This window comes from Cetorhinus maximus, chromosome 24 (genome assembly GCF_964194155.1).
Source record: "Cetorhinus maximus chromosome 24, sCetMax3.hap1.1, whole genome shotgun sequence".
Taxonomy (NCBI): domain Eukaryota; kingdom Metazoa; phylum Chordata; class Chondrichthyes; order Lamniformes; family Cetorhinidae; genus Cetorhinus; species Cetorhinus maximus.
Window position 1 is genome coordinate 11,632,323 of NC_135902.1, and position 8,875 is coordinate 11,641,197.

An 8,875-nucleotide genomic window follows, 5' to 3' on the forward strand; every position below is an offset into this window, starting at 1 on the left:
AACTGCATCCAATGATAGTGCATTGCCTGGATCTCCAGGATCCCTCTGCTGCTCCCCCTAGTGGTCAATTAAATTGAATGATCAGTTTAACATTACGGCTGGCACGATGGCGCAGTGATAAGCATTGCTGCCTCACGGCTCCAAGGGCCCGGGTTGGACTCTGACCTCAGGTGTCTGTCTGTGTGGAGTTTGCATGTTCTCTGGGTGCTCCAGTTTCCTCTCACCCATCCAAAGACGTGCTGGTTAGGTGGATTGGCTACGGTAAATTGTCACTTAGTGTGTGTGCCCTGTGATGGACTGGCATCCCGTCCTGGGTGCACCCTGCCTAGCGCCCACTGCCTGTCTGGATAGACTCTGACTCCCTGTGACCCTGACTTGGATGAAACGGTTCTGGAAAAGCAAGTGGGAGATTAGCGTTATATGCTAAGTTATCCAAGTAATAATCTTTTGTATTGCTGAAAAAAAAACATCGAAGCTTTTTGTCTTGCACTCTTCAGGACACTTTGCAAAAATACCAATATAGGGGGAAGGCAACAATATGGCCCAAGTCATTTGCTCACCATGCAAGGTCGATGCTGAAATTGGGCGCATCAAAGGCATCCGCAGGATAACGGCTACCCTGATCAGGCCATTTTGCATTGTATATTGCGCAAACTCATGAACGGGCCTAAGGCTGTCACTTTAGGCCCTGAAAAGTGCCCAGTTTACCTCAGATTAACCTGGAAGGGCAGGGTATCTCAAAAATTTGAGCCACAGGTGAAGCTAGCTGTTGCACGCTGCTACTATGAGTGGAATTCATTACTCTCAGGATGCTGCCAAAAAGATGGTCTGCCTATCACACAAATGAATACTGTGGTTATGAATTTCAGTGCCAGTGTGATGCTAGGTATGTAGGCTGTGCATCCCAAAGATTGGCAGATCATATCGAATAGCTTGTCCCAGCCGCTGTTCACAATGTGCAGGGTACAGACTGTACCCAACCAGCCCATGCTTGCAAAACTCAAAACACAGTGCCCAACATTAGATGTGACTCCGTGACTGGACAACATTTGCTAAATAATCCTCAGTGTACTAAGAATTACACTGACAACCAAATAAGATTGTCAGTTGGGCTCACAGTGTGGCACATTTGCGTGTACTGGAAGCTACATATATTAATACATAGGGCCCTGTTCTTTGCAGACAGAAACAACACATACACACATTGTGCCTGTTTCAGCTAAACAAAATAAGCGACAACCATTTGCTTGCTCATTCCTCAGGGCAATGCCCTGATCAATCAGGGTCAAGTGGCCTGGTTTAAATTTCAAGCAATGCTTGGCAGTTAACTGTCAGTCACCATCACCGGTGCATTCTCTATGGCAACACCTTTATCAATCAGAGTCCACTTGCCAATCAATCAGCACTCTCTTCATATACAGTATAAATTGTTGTCTTCCCCCTATATAGGTATGTCCTGATAAGTGAAAGACAAAAAGCTTTGACATGTCTCTTTTTTCAGCAATACTCAAGTTCTGTGCTACCTAGTGACTATTAATAATCTTTTATTGAGTATCATTAAACCAGCGCATAAGACGCATATATGAATGAAAAAAACCCAGAAAATTAAATGGACTGTGAATATTTAATATTTTTTCAAAAATTTGCATTACACACATACAAAAATAAGAGTGGAAAAAGACTATTAGGCCAATCAATACTCATCTAATCCATTAGACAACGCAACTTCACACACCACTCTTCTTCAGTAATTGTAAAAATCCCTTAAACTCCCTTTGAAATTTAGCAGTTGGAAAGTCAATGCCTTACCTAATGCAAATTTTAAAACCCAACCTACTTGCTTGTAAATCCAGTCCACCAGAGCCTCTCATTACAAATGCGTGCATCCAGCACCTTTACCTTTCCTCTCTCAACTCCCACAGACAAGCTGTCTTTACTAACCTTCCCCCAGTTTAATTAATTATGGATGCACACACAGAATACCATCATATTCCCCAAAAATATTAAAATAATAATATTCATCTTCACACAGGAACACTCCAATACAAAGATAAACAAATGCAGGAGACATTATTTGTAGCCCACAATCAAGAATTTTCCCTATTAAGTAGAAAGGCCTCAACCTCCTTCAGAAAATTGACGAGGTCAACTAGCAAGGGTCTGGTTCCAAATTTAAAAATGAGTTTCCCAAACTCTTCACTGGATTGAGGCGACTGAGAACTGCATACAGTATTACATTAAGGGAGGCCCATGTGCCTTTTCACACCACGGAAAATACTTTAGCCGCTCATGAAGCAAATACAGCAACAAGTGGACGAGATGACCAAAATGGGGTGTCATGTCCCCCATTAAAGGATCGAGAACAAGAGGGCACAGATTTAAAGTGACTTGCAAAAGAAGCAAATGTGATGTGAGAAAAAACCTTTTCACACAGTGAGTGGTCCGAGTCTGGAATGCACTGCATGGAAGTGTGGTGGAGGCAGGTTCAATTGACGCATTCAGGAGGGCATTAGATGATTATTTGGATAGAAACAATGTGCAAGGGTACGGGGAAAAGGCAAGGGAATGGCACTAAGACATAATGCTCAGTTGGAGAGCCGGTGCAGACACAATGGGCCAAATGATTTCCTTCTGTGCCATAACAATTTTGTGATTCTGTGATTAACTGTAGGTTATGCTAATTGCAAGGGGGAGGAAAAGACTTGTGGTGAAATTTTAAAATGCACTCTTGAAAATTCCTCCCTGGCTCCTTAAAGCAATTAAATGAATTTCAGGAGGCCATTGTTACCCTTGACATATCTAAGTTATGACCCATCCTCATGAAGACCAGTTTCCTGAGGAACAAAGGGTTAAACAGGACCAGATATTCCCAGTTCCACCAACTAAGTCGGGCTCAACAATGACAGACTTTTATCTCCCTTCACCTCCAATAAGTAATCATTTTGTTTTCCAAAAAATGTATCTACCCCTCTTAAAAAGTATAACATTTTCCACTTCTATTGCTTCCCTGGAGGAAGATGGTGTGAGTGACTTGGTCAAAGACTGCGGAGAGAGGGAGAAGGCCGAGGAGGATGGTCATAGACACAAAGGATTGTGTTAGTGCTGTGGTAAAAGCAGAAGCCGGATTGAAGAAATTTAAAAATGGAGCTGCAGAAAAGATGGGCACGAATTCGGAAGGCAACATGTTCAGGGACTTTGGAGAGGAAGGGGAGGTTGAAGATGGGCTGAGAGCTTTGAAGTTTACTGAGGTTATCTCCTAGCAGGCCTGCCAGAAGGGAAGGTCAACAAGAGAGGAGTTAGGTAGTAGGGGTTGCTTCTTTTAAGGAGGTAGTGGCGATTGCCTTGATAAGTCCTCTGGCTTGCTGAGAGAGAAACAGAGGGGAGCCATGGGCTTGTCCAGGGGAGATTCAAACCTCAATCCTAGCAGTTGTGTAGGAAAGTTGATAAGTAATGATAGATTGGGTTAAGGTTAGGTGGTGGGCAGGCAAAATACTTGACAGGAGAGTAAATATGGATGGCATAATTCAGTGAGAAGAAGAGGAGGAGAGATCGAGAGAAGGACCCAAGAGAGGTGAAGAGAAATAAGACAGGTATAATATCTGAAGTGGAGGTCTGGTAGCACAGCGATCGTGCCCCTACCTCTGGGTCAGAAGCTCCATGTTCAATTCCCACTTCAGGACTCGATGACCATGGAAGATGCATTTATAATGAGGCCAAACTGGTTGATTATCAGCCTGTTAATTCTTCCAATACACCTGATGGCAGGCAGTAAGAATGGGAGAGTTTCCTTGTCAACCATACTGTAGAATGCAACAGCAAACTGCTACAGTAGTTTGCCAAACATAATCATGGACCAATCCACTCGAAGTCCATGGTTGCTAATGCTCTCTTAGGCCATGGTACCTGGAGGAGGAGGAGGAATGTCCGTGGAAGCCATTAAGGGCACAACAATGGACACAGGGGAATCGTCTTAAATAGAAATGGCAGAGATGAGATGGGATGTATCCTGATCATATAGAGAGCAGATGATAAGCGTGAATTCAAAATTTTAGGTCCTTTGCCGAGTTGAGGTTGACATGGAGATAGGGTGAAATCAGTCCGAAGCATTGGCAGGCTAATGTCCAGGCTTAAAGACAGTTGTGAATAGGTTGTAAATCCAAGAAGTTTTAATGGGACAGAATATTATTTAGTGTGCTGTTGGAGGTTATCGAATGGAAAACTGGGGCAGAGGAGGGCGTGGAGTGCACTGCTGAGTGTGTGATGGAGGCAGATTCAATCATTGCTTTCAAAAGGGAAATGGGCAAAGCACCTGAGGAGAAAAATTGGAGGGCTCCAGGGAAAGGGTGGGAGAGTGGAACTAGCTAAGTTGTTCTTGCAGAGAGCCAGTATGGACATGATGGGCTGAATGGCCTTTTTCTGTGTTGCCACCGTTTCCTGATATTATGAATAATTCTCCTTGATGAAGGTGAAATTGGAAAGAAAATGAGTTCATTGTGCTGAGCTCAGTTTCAATTAATTCCTCTTGGTTTTGATTCCAAGAAGCTGATTTTATTGCTCATTAGAGAGAAAAAATGATCAACAATAAAACTAATGCCTCTACATATGTTCAATCCTTCATGTGTGTTTTTTCTGAAGGCAGGGCCTTGACTTATTTCCTGCTGATGCTTCACTTTAAGCTGTTCCCTTGGCCGTTCTTTTTCCAGTGATGGTTTGCCATTGCCTTCCACTCTCAGGCGCAGAGCAAGGAGGCAGGAGCTAAGTCTACCTCAGTTGGAACAGGAGTCGAGCCCACACTTTTCGTGTTATTCTGAACGCGGCAGTAGCTGTCTAAGCTAACCAGCCCCATCTCAATACACATAACCTTGTTTCTACTGCACCATCGCCTGTCTGCTTTCAGACCTGTTTCTCCCCCTTTCTATTTTCTTGATCCTGTGATAACTCACTTCTTCCATCGCACCTCTGTTTTCATGAACATTAGTTTCCGATGTGTGTTGCTGGTAGCTGCTTTTCAGGATTGTTTTCAAGGAAAATATTTGGGAATGAGTTATATTGAATTGATTGCGTTTAAATTAAAGTGATTCCAGAAAGGGTTAAAATTTAGTATAGAGCTAGAGTTAGAGGTAGGAAGAGATGTGTAGTCAGACTAGAGGTGGCATTTATCCCTACCATTTCCCAGAACAACTAGGGACAATGGATAATTTGACATGAACACAATTCTCTTTATATTCTGAAATCGTTGAATTGGGATCCCTTAATTTAGTCCTGCATTGTGCAGGTGAAGGAAAGCACTGTCCCTAATATACTAAGTTTGCCAAGTGTGCATCACAGCTCACTAACATATGAGGCTGGATTTATAATTGTACAGTCACACTTATTTGTTCATTGAAGTCAGGGCCAGCTTCAAAAATAATGCAAATGGCTGCTGCTTAAATGCTGTGCTTAGGAGAGACCTGATATGGAACAGCCATGTTATCTCTGAGCTTTACGCTCAAGGGTAGATTCCTGAACTGTATCTCATGTCATCATCAAAAGAGTATTGATAAGTGCGTTGGTCGAAAGGTGCCAAGTTCAATGAGAGATTTGACAGGTGCAATTTGAGACATGCAGTAGGTTAAGTGGGGCCCCCCTGGCCAATTGTTCATACATCGTTTGTAATTTTTCCCTTGTTCATGAGTAATGGAGATATGTATATCTGTGATCTCCTTGAATGCCTCAATGCATCTGACAACAGTTCAAGTAACCCCTCTGTTTCTCTGAAGATGAAATAGGGCTGAATATCAAACCCGATTTTTAAACACCAGTACAGATGAACTCCTCCGATGAAGGATTTCAGCAACTTTAATCCGTTTGCCGTCTCCATACACTAATGGTTATCCATCCATGTGTCATCTGTTCCTCGTCTGTGCAGATATTTTTGTAAGGCTGATGAAAACATTATTTGTTGTGAGAAACTTTCATGGAAGGAATTATTGTGCTCTGCGGAGAACCCTTTAAGAATGATTTAAAATGTTGTGAAATGGGTTGGTTTCCAGGAACACTGAGGCCCAAATTTTTGACATGACAGAGATGCCATTTAAACCACCCAGCTGCCTCCACTGACTTTTGATTTTTGAGCCCTAGCCGCGTAAATCCCAGGCAGCAGGCCACGTAAGAGGAGGTCTGAACTTGGTACATTCTTTGGCTATTCAAGGTACCCTTTGGATATGGTCCCGGGACACCTTTTGGAGAGGTAAGGCACTCTTTATTAGAATTAAACATGATTATGCACTTTTGTGCAAAAATGTATTGGAGTTGCCCAGCTGACTAGGAACTGTCAAGCAAGTGTTAAAGTTGTCATAGCTGTCACAGATATCTAGGCAGTGTCCACAGATACTAGTTGAGAGGGTGGGGGAGAGATAAGGGCCAAGGATGTTGTGTGGGGGGCATTGAGTTGGCATGAAGTTGGCACCGGGTATAGGGTTCATGGGGTTGGTAGAAGGGCATGGGTTGGCATGGAGATGTGAGGGGCCATGTAGAGTGGGTGGAGGGGCATGGGTTGTCATGGGCGTAATGGGGTGGGTGGAGGGCATGGTTTGGCAAAGGTTGGCATGGATGGGGCATAAGGAATGTTTGGTGGTGAGGGGTGGGGGCTGGAATGGTGTTTTTTTTGTTTTATTATTATTATTTATTTAAACAGTTGCGCCCATCCCACCTCTGCACCTGGCAGGCTCCATATTCATTCCGATGTTGCCCACCCCGACTTCTATTTCAGCCTGCACCCCAACCCCCACCGAGGTGTGGGCAGATATTTTTAAAGGTTGAGTTTGTCGACCTGGGAAATCACTTGACTCTGTGCACCTGACCTGGGGACGAAAATCTGGGCCTACTTTTTTCCTCACAACTATTAGATCGGTCTCAATAAATCATTAAAGTGCAATTCTGACAAACCATGAACCTATCCTGATTTTTGTTGACTGCCAAAGACATACAAAATCTAAGCTTTGACAAAACATCGTTTATCCTTTCCTTAAAATGTTATTTTTTTTTGTACCTTAATTATGATCGAGCTCATGTGGGTTCAGTTCAGTCTGTTTGCAGTACATTCCCTGTTTGTTTTTTCAACCAACCACACTTCACGCCGTTCAGTTAATGAGCTGAATCTTTAACATGATGCGTTGAGAAATATTTCCCATCATCGATATTATTAACTTATCCCCAGTCAGTGACTCAATGTCGATACTGCATGTGAAGAAAGGAAGAAAGAGTTTGCAAATGCATAGAACATTTCAGATCCTCAGGACATCTCAAAATGGGATCAATTGATCCTATAGGTTAGAGGATGAGCAAGAAAGGTTAGGGCTCTGCAGCCATGAAAGGGTGGGAAATCAGAAGCTTAGAGGTCCATGAGATATCAGTAAGTGAAATAAAAAAAAGTTCATATATATCCTATCTCAAGTGAAACCAGAACTGAAGCTTAAAGAAACATGAACAGAAACTGGAATAAGTGCAAAATACTGGAGATCTGAAATAAAAAACAAAAAAACTTTGGAAATAACCATCAACCATGCAGCAACTGAGGAGCGAATGTATCGGATTCATGACCTTCCTTCAGAACTGGAACAAGTTAGCGATTTAATAGTTTTTAAGCCAGTAGGACCAAAGGAGGCCCAAGAAACTGATTAAGAAAGTAAAAAGAGAATATGAATGCAAACTAGCGAGGAACATAAGGGAGGACTGTTTCTTTAGGTATGTGCAAAGGACAAGATTAGCTTAAACGTGGGCCCATTACAGGTGGGGACAGGAGAATTTATAGTGGAGAACAGGGAAAATGGCGGGGAAACAAAACAGTTCCTTTGCATCTGTCTTCATGGAAGAAGATATAGAAAATCTCCCAGATATACTAGGCAACCAAAGGACTTGTGAGACCGAGGAACTAAAAGAAATTAGTACTAGTAAAGAGGCCGTACTCGAAAAGATTAACTGGATTGAAGGTTGATAAATCCCCTGGACCAGGTGAGCTTCATCCCAGAGTGCCGAAAGAGGTGGCTAGAGAGACAGTGGCTGCATTGGTGGTTATCTTTCAAAATTCTACAGTTTCTGGAAAGATTCCTGTGGACTGGAAAGTACCAAATTTAATCCCACTATTTAAGAAGGGAGGAGGAGGGAGAATGGAGAACTGCAGGCGTGTTGGTATGATGTCAGTAGTAGAGAAAATGTTAGAATCTATTATAAAAGATGTCGAAAAGAATGGGAAAGTTAGGTAGAGTCAGCATGGACTTATGAAAGGGAAATCATGTTTTACAAACTTGTTGGAGTTTTTTGAGGATATTACTTGTAGCTTTGATAAAGGAGAACCAGTGGATGTGGTGTATTGGGATTTTCAGAAGGTTTTTGATAAGGTCCCACACAGGAGGTTAGTAAGTAAAATTAGAGTGCATGGGATTGGGGGAAATATACTAGTATGGATTGAGAATTGGTTAGCAGACAGAAAGCAGAGAGTAGGAATAAATGTATCATTCTCAGGATGGCAGGCTGTTACTAGTGGGGTACCACAAGGATCAGTGCGAGATCCACAGCTATTCACAACCTTTATAAATGATTTGGATGTAGGGACCAATTGGAATTTTTCCAAATTTGCTGATAACACCAAACTGGGTGGAACATAAGCTGTGAGGAGGATGCAAGGAAGCTTCAAGAGGACTTGGACAGGCTAAGTGAATGGACATGGTAGATGGAATATTACATGCATAAGTGTGAAGTTATTCACTTTGGCAGAAAAAAACAGAAAGGCAGAATATTTCTTAAATGGTGAGAGGTTGGGAGGCGTGGGTGTCCAAAGGGACCTGGGTGTCCTTGGTGAGTCACTAAAAGTTAGCATGCAGATGCAGCAAGCAGT

At 42.7% G+C, this 8,875-nt stretch overlaps 1 long non-coding RNA gene across 1 annotated transcript in view; it reads right to left on the reverse strand.

Annotated features, from left to right (window-relative positions):
• The window catches only part of LOC144699557 (uncharacterized), a 29,966-nt gene extending 22,782 nt beyond the window's left edge, over positions 1–7,184 (reverse strand). The window contains exons 1-2 of the long non-coding RNA XR_013580560.1: positions 7,031–7,184; positions 5,784–5,922 (exon numbers count right to left, since the gene is read on the reverse strand). This is a non-coding gene — a long non-coding RNA (uncharacterized LOC144699557). The remainder of the gene's footprint in view (positions 1–5,783; positions 5,923–7,030) is intronic.
• Positions 7,185–8,875: the final 1,691 nt, after the last annotated feature.